Below are 16376 nucleotides of genomic sequence, written 5' to 3' on the forward strand. Positions count from 1 at the left end.
GGTCCTTCGAGCCGGAGGAATATCAGTGTAATATCTAAATATAATATTGATATTAACCATGGCCAGCGGTGAACACTCCACAAATGGCTCTCCTAAGCTAGAACGGCAGCAGCGCAGACGGCAGCCACCTCCTTACCTAGAGGACTACGCTGCCAGTCTAATACCTAGCTTTATACAGACGTTAAATGCGGGAAAAGCGGATAGTAAAAGCATGTCAAACCCTACCGACCAGGCGACCTTGCCAGTAGAGACCCTAGTGGGTTCTAACGTAATTGACCAAGCTCACGGGGGGGACCAGGAGGGACATGACATGACTATACCCCCAGACAACGTCAACGGGACGGTCCCCGGAGAGCTCCAGGATAAAGAAAGCGCTCCAGGGACGGAACCCGACCCACTACCAGAAGAGAAGCGCGCCCAGGAGATAGACCTCCTCGGAGCGCGCCACACGCAACTCCAAGCGCAAGCCCTTAGTGAACGTGAACACTCTGCGACCCAGCAAGAGCGCTTCCAGGCGCAGCAAAGGAGTGAAGACGACCGCATACGCCTGGAGACCAGACGCCTCCAGACGGAAGAGAATATTGAAAGAGACCGCGCCGATGCCCAGCGCGCCGCCGCCGATGCACAGCGCGACGCCGCCAATGCACAGCGCGACGCAGCCCAAGCCCAGCGCGAAGCAGAGCGCGACCTCGCTCACATCAAGCGCGAAGCAGAGCGCGACCGACTACAAGCGCAGATAATGGAGCAATTGATTGCCAGGGCGACACCCCCTCTCTCCGCACGGAGCTCCAGGGCATCGTCAAGACAAGGGTCTAGGGCACCTTCCCCTACCCGACCAAGCGACCCGGAGCCCGGCCAACAGAAAGAGCCTATCCACGTCTCCGAACCCCCTCCCCGACCGGTCCATGCGAGACCCAGCAACCGGGAAGAACCGGCCTATGCCGCCGAGAGACTGAATAGACGTCTGCAAGATCTAGAAGACCTAGCAGAGGAAAAGGAAGAGGAAGAGGAGGAAAGTCAAGCCCACCAGCAGCATCGTACTCCACAGGACCAGGAGGTCCAGTACAGCCCAGACTTTACCCCCGAGGTCAACTCAAGGGTGACCCCGTTACAGACCCCCGACTCAACTCAAGGGTGAGTTTGACGCACCGCCAGCCCCGAGGAACAGCACCTGGGTACCCGGGCTTTGGTACCCAACAAGTACCAGCCCACGACGACACGTACGGGGAGACTCGCCCAGGAGGCCTCTCCCCCAACGCTCACCGATGTGCCAGCCATCCATGGCATCGTACCTTGGCACACCGACGTTCCCGGATTTTACACACGAGGACAGAGCACAGTACACGGAACTACGGATGTGCTTAGAGACTATGATGTCCGACGTCCCAGATGAGACGTACAAATATGCTATCCTCCTCAAGCACCTGAAGGTGCCCAGAGCGCATAATATAGCGCTGGCATATTCCAACTCAAGTACCCCATACACCGCGGCTCTAGTAGCCCTCGACCAACGTTATGGACGCATATGGGACTACGTGATACAAGAGATAAGGAATATTGACCGTCTCCCCCCAGCCACAGACAATCGCTCATTGGATGACCTCTCTATCAAGGTACAATCCCTGGTAGGGATGCTGGGGGCACAAAAGGAAAAGGGTAGACACGAACTGTACGCTAACTCTAATGTAGAAAGGATATTAGAGAAGCTTCCTCCCGCCCGACAAGAGCGCTTCAGGCGGCAAAGAGACCACCGTGATCCCAACGGTCCCGAGCCATCCCTCCTAGACCTGGCCGACTTCCTCGCGAGAGAAGTCAGCAGCCTACGACTGGATACGTTCGTGCGGAGTGGACCAACCCCCAGAGATGGACCTCGGAGATCCAACGATAACCGCAGGCTGGTGACCGTCATGCACCAAGCCGAATCAGTACCGCGGAACAAGAACCACAACACCCCCTCGACGAAAGAGAAGTGGAAGATTGTATGCCAGTACTGCGAGAAAGAACATTGGCTGTCACAATGTGACACTTTCAAGAAGATGACCGCCGACGAGGTGAGTCAATGGATAAAGTCCAACCGCCGCTGTTACCGCTGTGCGCGCAGCCATATGGCAGCCGAGTGCCGCTTGAAGAAGAGGTGCAGCCGGTGTGACGGAGCCCACTTGGATGTCTTGCATGACAGCAACAGGAAGAAACCCGCACCCCCAAGCAGCACCAGAGTAAGCATCATGTATATTGACCCCGCCAGCAGCGGGAGCTCCCGAGTGCTCTTGAAGGTGGTCCGAGTGACATTAAGCTACGAGGACAAGGTCATGGACACTTACGCCGTCCTTGACGACGGGTCAGAAAAGACTCTCCTCCTCGCATCCGCTGCAGCCCAGCTGGGTCTGCGGGGGAGCGAAGAAACGATGACGATTCGTACTATAAGAAGAGACCTGAAGACAATAAAGGGTGAGAACGTCTCCTTCACTATCGCAGCAAGCGGGCAGCCAGAGAGGCGGTATAGGATCACTAACGCTTTCACCAGCCAAGACATAGGCCTGTCGCGGTACACCTACCCCATCTCCAAGCTGATGGAAAAATACGTGCACCTGCGTCAACTACCTATACCGCTCATCGACGGCGCCACCCCGACCCTGCTCATAGGATCCGACCACGCACACCTCATCGTCCCGACGGACCGGGTCCACATTGGGCCCAGAGGCTGTCCAGCAGCAGTCGAGACCCGCCTAGGATGGACACTACAAGGCCCCCTCTCCAGGTCTCCCAACCGACCAGCAGCCACTCGCTGCCTCCACTCCAGAGTGACAGAAGAAGACACCACCCTCTTACAGCACGTCGAGAGGCTATGGACACTAGAGACAATGCCCTTTAAGAACGAAAAGAAACACATTCGTTCCAAGGAAGACATTTATGCCATAGCCCTCCTCGAGCAGGGGACAAAGAGAGTCAAAGTCAATGGAGTGATGAGATACGCAACTCCACTCTTGAGGCGAGAGGGTATGCCCACCTTCCACGCCTCAAAAGAAGCGACGGAGCGATATCTACTGAACACCGAGCGGCGCCTAGCCAGAGACCCCGCTCAAGCCACTGTGTACCGCGCTGAGATTGACAAGCTAATCACATCGGGACACATAAAGAGAATTGACATTCAAGAGGCCGATCAGACGACCGAATCATGGTACGTGCCCCACCACAAGGTCCACCACAACGGCAAGGATCGTATTGTGTTTAACTGCAGCTACTAGATCGCATTACAAAATCTGAATAAAGAACTCTTGCCCGGCCCAACACTCGGCCCCTCTCGACTAGGCGTGTTGCTACGTTTCCGCCAGAACAAGGTGGCCATCAGCGGCGACATCAAAGGGATGTTCCTGCAGGTGCGACTAGTGGAAGAGGACAAGCCCCGGCTGCGGTTCTTATGGAGAGAGAGGATCGGGGATGAGCAACCATCCATCTATCAATGGGAAGTCCTCCCTTTCGGAACCACATGCAGCCCATGCTGTGCTACGTTCGCACTGCAAAAACATGTCGCAGAGGACCCAGCAGCTGACGAGGAGGTCCGACAAAGTGTAGAGAAGAGTTTCTACGTGGACAACTGTCTGCAAAGCTGTCTGCAAAGAGTGGCCTAACCCCACCCCACGGGAGGCTAGTCAAGAGGAGGCAGAGATGAAGAAATCTATGTTCTGTGGGTTGACGCACACACCAGTCCCCACAGATCCCAACATAGACGACTGCCTTACCCTTGAGAGTGCACAGTTAAAGACATTCCTGTGGCACCACCCTGAGGTCCCCTCCACTACTGACATTAATGCAGCTAATTACGAAGAAGCAGAACTCCTTCTGCTACAGCGAGCCCAAAGAGACTCGTTCCCCGACGAGCTAGACTGTCTGCAGGGATCAAAGCCAGTCCCGTCAGACAGCAGACTGCTCCACTTGGCCCCTGAGCGCGACGCCCATGATCTCATCAGAGTGGGTGGTCGTCTGAGAAGGGCCCCGGACTTAACGGATGACGTCAAGTTCCCGATAGTTCTCAACAGCCGACACAAGGTCACAGAGCTCATCATAAAGAAATATGACGAGGACGTGCACCACGCTGGGGCAGAGAGAGTCTTCGCTGAGATCAGACGTCGCTATTGGATACTGCAAGGAAGAGAAGCAGTACGACGCTTCCAGCGGACCTGTCTAGACTGTCGCAAGTGGCGAGCACAGCCCAGTATACCCAGGATGGCTGACCTACCCCCTTATCGCCTCCGACTCGGCGACAAGCCCTTTCACTCCACCGGTATGGACTGCTTCGGCCCGCTGTATGTGAAGAAAGGAAGAGGGACGGAGAAGAGGTGGGGTATTGTATTCAAATGCATGACCACCCGAGCGATACACATAGAACTCCTTCCAACCATGAGTACGGACTCATTCCTTATGGCCTTCCGGAGATTCACAGCGCGGAAAGGAAAACCGTCTATATTATTGTCTGATCACGGGACAAACTTCAAAGGCGGAGAAAGAGAGCTGAGAGAGAGCTTCCAAGCTATGGGCCCAGAACTTAAGACCCACCTCGCTCCCTCTCAGATTGATTTCCAGTTTAACCCCCCGAATGCCCCTCACTTCGGGGGAACCTGGGAACGAGAAGTACGTTCAATAAAGACAGCCCTGTACGCCGTGCTTGGGGCCCAGACCGTGGCGGAAGAAGTCCTCACGACAGTCCTCACGGAGATCGAGGGAGTATTGAACTCAAAGCCCCTCGGTTACGTCTCAAGTGATGTAGCAGATGTCGACCCAGTCACCCCCAACACTCTCTTGATGGGGCGGCTGGACCCCGCGCTCCCACAGACAGTGTACAGACCTGAGGAAGCGAACGGCCGAAGAATGTGGAGGTACAGTCAAGTATTGGCTGACAAGTTTTGGAACAGTTTCCTCCTCCACTATCTACCGTCTCTACAGACCCGCCAGAAATGGGTAAAAGAAAGAGACAATTTGGCGGAGGGCACAGTCGTCATGATTATAGACCAGTCACTACCCCGAGCTATGTGGCCGGCCGGCCGCGTAAGCAAAGTGATCACTGGTGCCGACGGAAAGGTCAGAGCGGCAGAAGTGCTCGTCCAGGGACGGACATACACCCGACCCGTGGCGAGGCTGATAGAGTTGCCAAGGCTACCTGATTCCCTTGATGACGACCATAACCCACTGACTTTGTGAATTGCCCTACTCCTCACAACGGACATTGAGTAGTGGACAAGGCGGTTAATCTGTCTCTGCTTATCTAATTAGGTGCGGACTAATTAGGAGGCGGCTGTTACAAAGGGTCAGATTAAACCGAATATATATATTTATTACTTGAGATATATTGTATAATATTTGTATATCGTCTGATATCCCTTGTATATTCTTTGTACATATACACGGAATATCCCTTTACCTAGGTACAGGCCAGACCATAATATTCGTTCTCCTATTGGACAGCGACCCCTAGGCGCCAACGGCCATACCCCCAATGTCGAGTTCAAAGCCACCGCTAAGACATGTCTCAACATGCCCAGGTTTGCGCAGTAATACGAGACAGAACTGAGGTTGGCACTAGATTATTCACCTTACGTATAAATACGGCGCAGGTGGATACAGCAGGGAGTTATCCTAAAACGTTGAAGCCTTCACCACGATACAACGTGCCGTGAAGTGGGCCCCTTTTGCCCCTAAATAGAGCCTTGAGAACCGCGTGCGAATTGATAGCTAAAGTGTCAGAGTTTAACGCTGTATCGTCGAGTTCGACTTATTCTATTGTAAAGTAATAGTCTATTATGTATAGTGTATCGTGCGGCTACCGTTCTACAGTGACCAGCATTACCACCGGTTCGTCGTACCGAGCTAGTGCACTCATCCAGGCTGGGCGGCCTAACCTCGTGCCGCCATCCGAGGAGTCCTAGACGAGAACCGTTGGATATGTACACCGGAGAACCTACACCGACGAATGCAGAGCCTTTTCCGGCTGGATTATATTGCTTTGGTACTGTGGCTGCTGGAGCAGAGAACCGTCTACCCCACTGCTGTGTGGGATCTACCCTGTGAGGAGCACCGTCGAGCCCGCCTCTAGGACCCACAGAGGCTGGCTAGCTTTCATCCATGCTGCCATGCATACCGGAGTATAGCTGTTGCTTTGTCTACGGACCAAAGGATTATTGCACCGTCTCCTGTATCTGGAGTCTCTTTATTCCTCGTTGATCCAGACTTTTGCTCCCGACAATTCCTCTCCCCTGCTGGCTTACAACCGGAGGGAACCCCCTTAGTATCTCCAGCGGACTACGAGTGTGCCTTATATAATTCTCATGCTACAGGTGGTATTAATTATACCCATCTTAATATGCTCATGGACTTACGCTCTTGACCTACTTAAGTGTTCTTCGCCATATAAGCGCAACTCATAATTCTCAATATTGTAACCTACTATTGCTGCTCTGCTAATAAATACTTCTAAATATGACTTTCTTTGTTAAGCCGTATTATTGTGTGGGTGTTCACCATATATACCGTGTACTGTATGGCCAGTAATTAAAGTACATAACTAAGTAGTGGTTTAATGATACCATACTCTCAATACAGTCAGGGAATTGTACCCCTCAGTTACATTCATTATTTACCATATATATATCCATATCTGTCTGAATATACCTGCTTATAATCCTTCTATATACCTACTTATACACCTGTATATAACCCATGTAACCCTGAATGATAGCATGTATAATAATGCTGGATATACCGTATATATATATATATATATATATATATATATATATATATATATATATATATATATATATATATATATATATATATATATATATATATATATATATATATACATATATATATATATATATATACATATATATATATATATATACACATTTGCATTTAGTCATTTACCTGACGCTTTTATCCAAAGCGACTTACAAGTTCTGTACAACAGGTCAGCAGGAAAGGTACAACTCTGGCAGCTGAGTAACAATGTTCATCAAACAGTGTTGAAACTTGAGTGCTGCAGTCTTGAGTGTAGTAAGAGATATTAGTATAGTAGGTAGTAATATAGACAAGGAAGATTATTTAGTGGCAAAGTGCATGATAGGAAAAGACAGTACGAAGGTTCTTTATTTTTTTTTTATATATATCTGTAGATACTATATCTATATCTGTACATATCCCTTATGTACTCTTACTAGTTACACTGCTGGCCAGTATCACTTACTACCATAGTGTCTTTATACCTGTATCACTGTATATACTACATACAGTTTAATCACCTGTACATTGTATTGCACTTTACTGTTACATTTGCACTCTTTGATTGGATATCAAAAAAAATTTCATTGTGCTGTATAACGACAATACATTTGAATCTAATCTATGATCGAGTCTCTGAGGGAGGAACGGAAGTTCTTGCTGGGCTATAGGAGGGTACGGTAACCTGTCTGGCGTTCCGTCTGTCTGCCTGTCAGCGCAGATCTGTTTCGGCTGCAGTGTCTGATTCCAGCCCATTCATCCATGGCATATATATCAGACTGGTATCGTGTCATCAGCCCATCGCTGCGCCTTCTTCAAGGGGGGGGGGGGGGGGGGGGGGCAACTTGGCGAGGAAAACAAGGGGGTAGGCGGTGTTCACCGGTGGCACAATCTACGACTTTAGGACAAAACAAACCGATGTAAAACCTGCTGAAGACTATGAAGTCCCGGAAATATTGATTACTCTCAGTGTTAGGTCACCCAGAGATTCATAAGCATGATATTAACCCTTTCACTACCACACTACAGACGGTAGTGAAAGGGTAACCTTCTGTAGTGTGGTAGTGAAAGGGTTAACCTTCTGTAGTGTGGCAGTGAAAGGGTTAACCCTTTTGTCGTGTGGCAGTGAAAGGGTTAACTAGAAAGGTGTGCTCGGTAGAGTGACTGTTATCTGAAATTAATTTTTTTATATTAAAGTCTAACCCTAACTAACCTTACTGTCATGCACTTGTCCTAATATACTAACCTACACTGTAGCACTCAACACTTTGATGAACATAGTTACTCAGCTGATAGAGTTGTGCCCTTCCTGATGACTTGTCGTACAGAACTTGTAAGTCGCTTTGGATAAAAGCGTCAGCTAAATGATTAAATGTAAATGTAAATGAGTGACGAATCTCCACCAGGCGGCAGCGTAGACCAATGAAAGCAGATCTCCCTGCAGGAAGCAGGGCTGGAGTAAACAGGAAGTGTTATTGTCTTGTTATTGTGAAAACCCCTGTCCAGAGTTCTGTAAGGATTGGACAATTATTTATTTATAGTCTGATTTGTGTTATGGCAAACTAACTTTATTGCATTTGTAGTGCCCCCTATTGGTAATTGTTTTAAACCTGCTTCAACATCTTAATTAAGAATATGTGATGTTTGGACAAACTGTTATTGATGTATCGATGTATAGCCTAATTTGTACCAGGCCCATGCATGTGTTTGTAACTGGTGACGCCCTTTATTGGGCAATTTCAAAATAGTTTTACACACATGGTTCAATATAATATATAATATAATATAAACTGGATACATTTTTTTTTATCTACTTTTTCTCCCATTTTCTATTTTCTACCCTCCCCTGTCTCGAACGTTGTTAGGCCATGCCTCCCACAAGCCGGCTGCAATGTGGACGAAGCCTTGCATCACGTGTCCCCTCCGGTACTCGATGAAGCAGCAGTCGCATCTTTTCACCTGCACAGCGCGATCTCTCAGCGTCGGGGGTCTGCGTTTGGAGGGCACGCCGCCCCCGTCGCTTCCTGATTCTGCTGCGCAAGCGCACCAACCGACCTGTAGGAGTCGCTGTCCACAACGTCCGATCCCCACCCATCAGCTTTCCACCCACTAATACTGCCAATTGTATTAGTATGAACGACCAGCCAAGCTGGAGACTCAGTGTTCAGGGTAACAGAGCATGAGGTGAGACAGATCTTTAAAAAAGTGAATATCAGGAAGGCAGCAGGACCGGACGGCATCCCTGGCCGCGTCCTAAAAGTCTGTGCCGACCAACTGGCCCCGGTATTCACTGACATCTTCAACCTGTCCTTGGAACAGGCTGTCATCCCCACCTGTCTGAAGAAGTCCACCATCATCCCTGTACCCAAAAAATCTACGCCCGCTTGCCTCAACGACTACCGCCCTGTAGCCCTCACCTCCATAGCCATGAAGTGCTTTGAGAAGCTAGTGAAGGGCTACATCTGTTCCTCCCTCCCCATCAACCTGGACCCTCTGCAATTTGCATATCGCCCCAACAGGTCCACGGAGGACGCCATAGCCCATGTGCTGCACACAGCAGCATCACACCTGGACAAGAGGCAGGGGAACTATGTGAGAATGCTGTTCATCGACTACAGCTCAGCATTCAATACCATAGTCCCCTCCAAACTCATAGCCAAGCTCAGGGACCTGGGCTTGAACTATGACCTCTGCCAGTGGGTCTTGTACTTCCTGACGGGCAGACCCCAGGTGGTAAGAGCCGGCAACTGCACCTCCTCATCCATCACGCTCAACATAGGGGCCCCCCAGGGCTGTGTTCTGAGCCCCCTCCTCTACTCCCTGTACACACATGACTGCGTAGCACAGCGGAACAACAACACCATCATCAAATTGGCTGATGACACAGTAGTGGTGGGCCTGATCTCTGCCAACGACGAAAGGGCCTACCTGGAAGAGGTAGAGAACCTGTCACAGTGGTGTCAGGAGAACTGCCTCTCCCTGAACGTCAGCAAAACAAAAGAGATGATTGTGGACTTCAGGAGGTCGGGGGTCAAGGACTACAGCCCCCTCAGCATCGACGGGGCACCGGTTGAGAGAGTGAACAGTTTCAAGTACCTCGGAGCCCACATATCCGAGGACTTGACATGGACCACACACATTGACAGTGTTGTGAAGAAGGCACGACAACGCCTCTACTTCCTCAGGCGCCTAAGGAAGTTCCAAGTCAGTCAGAAGATCCTTAGGAACTTCTACTCATGTACAATAGAGAGCATCCTGACCGGCAACATCACCTCCTGGTTTGGGAATAGCACTGCACAAGACCGTAGCAGACTACAAAGAGTGACACGTTCAGCCGAACGCACAATTGGAGGGGGGCTTCCCACCCTCCAGAACATTTACAACAAGCGGTGCAAGGGGAAGGCTAAGAGAATTATTAAGGACTCGAGCCACCCGAACAACTGCCTCTTTGAACTGCTGCGGTCAGGCAAGCGATACCGGAGTCTTAAGGCGAGCACAGAAAGACTCAGAAGAAGCTTCTATCCCCAGGCCATCAGGCTGCTAAACGAACAATAATCGCTAAACGAACAATAATCACTATGCAACAACCATCAAATGCACACAGCACACATACCCACACGCACACACTCACTCAAACAAACAACACACTGCAGCACCCACTCTCCACACTTTAGATCACACAAACACACTTACACTTTATATTTATTGATAAAGGATTTGCACTACAACTCGTACACCTACTGTGAATTGTACCTAAATTGCACCTCGTCCCATTTCTCCATTTCTGCCTTGCACTATATAGTATTGTATATTAGTACACTGCACAGTATTGTATATTGTATGGTAACTACGTCTATTCTGCATCGAACATTGTACATATGTCTAAACTGAACACTGTGACCTCATTTTTTTACTTCTAATTTTACTATGTTATTTTATTTCATACTTATCTTGTCTTGCACAGTCTCTGGAGCGCAACAGTAAGAAGCATTTTGTACAAAAGTATTCTGTACTTCTGTATGACAACTATTAAAGAAACTTGAAACTTGATAGCAATGCGGAGAGCTGGGCTCGAACCCAGCGTCTCCTGCATTGGTGGTGAGCGCCTTGCCCACTGCACCACCTAGCCGCATATAAACTGGACTTTTGAAGAAGTCTTTATTCATTGCACATATTGACAATGTCGTCATGCAGGAACACACACACACACACACGCAATGGGCGCCACACACAGGAACACACTCATGGTTGCCGATGACATTTTTTCTCTGCGCTTGATCCATCCCGTCGTCCTTCCCCCGCAAGGGCAGCCGGGAGCAGACACGGGCTGCGGCTTGGGGCAGAGCCCAGGGACCAATCCAAGTGCTCCTGTCCGTCTTCACAGTGTAATGAAATATATCCTATGAGTTTTGTAATGATTGAACAAGAAATGTTTAATTTATAGTCTGATTTGTGTTATGCCATGCCCATGTTTTCATTTGTACTGCCCCCTAGTGGTTAATTTGAATGAAACGTTCAGGATATGCTTCAGGTACTTTATGTGGACATGTGCACGTTTTGTGATGATTGGTGCAACGGTTGTTGACTTTGATCTATTTATGTGCTGAGCCACGCCCCATTTGAAGTTCATTGGTCAATATCTTCAAAACGCTGTTAGATATCAACAAGCCACGTACCAAGTTTGAGCTACTTGTTCCAGTAATGATCCACAGAAAATCTGGTAGCAATCGGACCTACGGTTTGGGAGGAGATGTCAAAACGTTTGCCTCACATCATGTCACAACCGACTGAAGTGCAACACTCAGACCACTCAGTGATCAAAGGTCAGTCGGTCTGCTTTGTATTAACCTGATGGTGATTAAAAATGAAAAGATGTATAGGTACCATATTGTGAAAAATGGGATTTGCCAATAGTCCTGGTGTGGACTTAGGAGTCTGAAATGAAGTGCCATGAAAAACACTTGGTTTTTCAAGGTGTAATTGCATGATTTGAGTGAAAACAAATAATCATCTCTAACCAACCCACTATTATATATTATAACAATGATATACTAGAAGAATGTGCTCAGTAGAGTGCAGACCTCCACAAAGGCCTAACAATCTCCCCACGTTCTGTTCAGATGCCTTTATTTAGCCATTAAACACATAGGAAATTGCTGCGGCATTACAGTGTATGCATTTATTTTTTACCTTGGCCTTCTTATATAATATACCTGCATATAATCCTTCTATATACCTACTTATACGCCTCCATATAACCCATATCACTCTGTATGATAGCATGTACAATAATTGTTACAATCGGTTCCTCTCGTCCACCCAAGACTCATAGACTGTCCTCTGCTGCCATCCAGCGGCCTGTCGTCGCTACTACATGTGTTCACCTTTTGCCTGTGTCTCTGTTTATCTGTATTTGTTAGTTCAAGTTTCAAGTTTCTTTAATAGTTGTCATACAGAAGTACAGAATACTTTTGTACAAAATGCTTCTTGGACAGTCTGTTGTCTGTCATCATTAGTCTGCTTTCTGTGTTCCTGCTATCTGTAATGTTCCCCTGCCTAGTCTAGCACCTTGCCTCCTGTGTCTGTATCTACTGTATTTAGTCTTGTCTTGTATTCTGGTCATGTCGTGTTTTAGTCAGTCCCCCCAGCTGTTGCTTGTTGTAATCAGTATCTGTATACCTGCCTGCGTCTTCCTGACTTCCTTGTTGCATCATTGTTCTGTTTACCCTGTGTACCTTGTTTCCCGCATCCTGTCTACCCAGTCTCTCGTGTACCCTGTTCGCTATGCCTGCCATTTGCGGAATTCCCCTTTGTTCAGTCAGTAAGTTATTCCAGTATTCCTCGTTTTTGTCGCTCACCTTTGTTTTTCGAGTCTCAGTCCATTTCTAGCCTGTTTACGTTTTCCCTCTGAGCCAGTCCGGCTGCGCCTTTTATGTTCCGTGCTTCGTGTTTGTACTTTTGTTGCCACTGCTAGTAAAAGCATTATTGATCCTCACTTCGTCTCTCTCAACTCGTCATTGTCCAGCGTTTGGGTTCACACTCGGTAACAGAAATGCTGTATATACCATGTATATATATATATATATATATATATATATATATATATATATATATATATATATATATATATATATATATATATATATATATATATATATATATATATATATATATATATTATTCTTACCATATATATATCTATCCAGATCTGACTGTAGATAGTGTACCTGCATATAATTCTTTTTACACATATGTAGATACTATATCTTTATCTATCTGTACATATCCCTTACCTATACCCTTACTAGTTATCTTGCTGGCCAGTACGACTTACTACCATAATGTATTTATACCTATAGCACTGTACATATACTACAACTCTATACATACATCTGATTAGCACTATTACTCAGTAGTACTAATTTACATATTTTATACCCAGTTTAATAACCTGTACATTGTATATTACTATTGCCCTGCATTTTCATTCCATGTTCCATTTGCACTCTGGTTGGATGCCAAACTTCTTTTCTGTTTTTTTCATATAGAAACTATAGTCTATGATCAACATCACCCCCTCAGGATGACTCAATGAAAAATGTCTAACAACGGATGGTTTAACATAACTTCTCCGTGTAACACCTTTGTGTTCCGTGATGCGTGTCTTTACAGGCCTGTTTGTGTTCCAGCCCACATGGCCACCAGAGGAGGTGTATGACTCCAACAGATGAACATGCAAGGCGTTGTCTAACGTCTTAGACGTGGTACGAATAGAATAGAATCGAAATACTTAGATCAGCACTAACGCTCACAGTAAACAGTCAACAGTAAACATTTAGGTATTCAAAAACAAAAGTCCCGAATACGAATACAAATAAGAATAAAGAATAAAATATGGTCCGGGATATAAGTTCTGATATGTATATACATTCTAAAATATAAAACATACAGCCAAAAATATACAGAAATATACAGTAAAATGTACAGTACTAACTAAGTGTAAAGATTTTAAAATGTCAATTTAAAAGTAAAGGTCCAGGAACTGTCACCCTGTGCTCAGTGATGCAGTGAGGCACATTGATGCGTTATAAAGTCTGATGGCTGTCGGAATGAAGGACTTCCTGTGCCTTCCAGTGTTGTATCTTGGGAGTCTTAGTCTTACCACTGGTGAAAGTGCTTGTTCTCTTGGAGTTCTAACATGTCGTGCAGTTGCGACGGAAGGAAAGAAACCAGTCAGTCATCCCATTCACACACCTGTGGACAGGAACAGGTTGGATGGAGGTGTATTTAACCCTTTCACTACCACACTACAGAAGGTTAACCCGGGTTAACAACCGGGTGCTATAACCTGTCACTGTTTACAATACAGACATTTGCACTTTTATTTCTTATTACTTATTTACTTATGATTTATTTATTGTCTTTTTTGTTTGTTTGTTTATTTGTTTATTTGTGTGCGTGTGTGTGTGCGTGTCTACCTGTGCGTGGGCGTGTGTGCGTGCGTGTGTGTGCCTGTGTGCCTGTGTGTGTGTATGCCTGTATGCGCGTGTGTGCGCATGTGCGTGTGTGTATGTCCCAGTGTGTGCATGCGTGAGTGAGAGATGGGAGAATGGATTGAGTGTGGAGCACAGTGAAAATTGTTCATGAGAGTGACACTGAACATTCTGTAGATCTGTCGATTGAATGTGAAACCTCATGAAAATAAAAAGATTTAAAACAAAAGGTTAACCATTTCACTACCACACAGTGTGGTAGTGAAAGGGTTAACCTCCTGTAGTGTGGTTGTGAAAGGGTTAACCCTTTGTTGTGTGGCAGTGAAAGGGTTAACCTTCTGTATTGTCGCAGTGAAAGGGTTAACCATTTGGTAGTGTGGTAGTGAAAGGGTTAAAAGAGACAACCTCTTACTGTAAATTCCTAGCTCTGTAGTGAGAAAAGAGAGGGGGATTAGAGAACACACTTTCACAAAACGGGATCTGCAGATAGAATGTCCCAGTGTTTCCTAACAATGCCCTAAATTGGTAGCAGCACAGACACATGAACGATTCTTTACAGACACAATGATTTCTAGGCTGCCTGTCATCCACATTGTGAACTTTTTCTAGACCTGTGTCGGGACAACTTGTGTGATGATAGATCCTCTCTCCAAAGTTCACATACATTTATTTTGTACATGAGTCTCAGAAACGTTTAAACAGACTACAGGAATTTGTATCATATCTGAACAGTATGACCCCTACTAACAAGTTCAGTGTTGAGCATAGCACATCAAGGATACACCCTTCCTTTGGTGTCAGAACTGCCTAGGGCGATGACTCAGAATGATCAGCTGAGGGAAGAAACCATCAAAGGCCTTGTCAGCATAGACAAGACGGTCTACGAGATCCCCATGACTAAAGTCGAGAAGCTGGAGAGGACAGTCAGTTCATACATCAAGAAGTGGCTTGGCCTCCCGCGTTGCCTCAGCAACATCGGCTTGTATGGACACGGGGCCCTGGAATTGCCTGTCTCTAGCCTCATAGAAGAGTTTAAATGCACCAAAGTGAGGCTGAACATGACCCTGACCGAGTCTCAAGATGAAGTGATCCGAGCGGCTGCTCCCAGACAACTGGGAGGAAATGGATCCCATCTGAGGCCGTACAGCAAGCTAATTCTTCTTTCAGGCATGGAGACATTGTAGGACAGGTGCAGCATGGAAGAGGTGGCTTTGGACTTGGGACAAGTCGACCCACATGGCACAAGGCAACATCAACCCAGAGGAGAAAGCTGGTGGTGGCTCAGGTTCGGCAACAAGAGGAGGCAGACAGATACGCAAAGTCAGTATCACAGTCCAAACAGGGCCAATGGACTAGCTGGGAAAACCTGGAGCATCGTAAGCTCACATGGAAGGATCTTTGGGAGATGGAAGGAAGCCAAATCAGCTTCATCATCAGAGCCACCTATGATGTTCTTCCCACGCCCAAGAACCTAAACCAGTGGTTTGGAGAAGATTCTTTTTGTGCACTTTGCCAAATCCCTGCAACACTGAGGCACATCACCGGCTGCAAAACCAGTTTATCCCAAAGGCGCTACACCTGGAGACACAACCAGGTCCTAAGACAACTGGCGATCACCCTGGAAGGAAGGAGAACTACCAACAATGCCCTCCCTCCCCCAATGCCCTAGACACTCAAACACCACTTATTTTGTAAGAGCAGGACAGCTCCCAGCAAAGCCATCTGCAAGAGTAGAAGCAACCCTCCTGGACACTGCCCGGGACTGGAGAATGCAGGTTGACTTAGACCAGAAACTCATCTTTCCGCCTGAGATCATTACAACTAACCTCAGGCTGGACCTGGTCCCCATGACATCCGGCACAGCCATGAGCGGTTGCAAATTCCTGAGCTCCCGGAGCCCTCATCAATACAGCAAGCAAAAGAGATTTTGCGCACATTTTCTCCTCGTTATGTTTTGGATAACGGATTCGTACCTCTACTCTACGATGAAGCTTAACCAGACAGAAGAGGAGAGAAGAACAAAAATGGAAAAGGAGGTCCACAGCGACTTCTATTTTCAAAACGGCACGGAGCATAAGCACCTGGCCGTGGGGACAGAGACCATTCACG

This window comes from Notolepis coatsorum (genome assembly GCF_963971535.1).
Source record: "Notolepis coatsorum genome assembly, chromosome: 4".
Lineage (NCBI taxonomy): Eukaryota > Metazoa > Chordata > Actinopteri > Aulopiformes > Paralepididae > Notolepis > Notolepis coatsorum.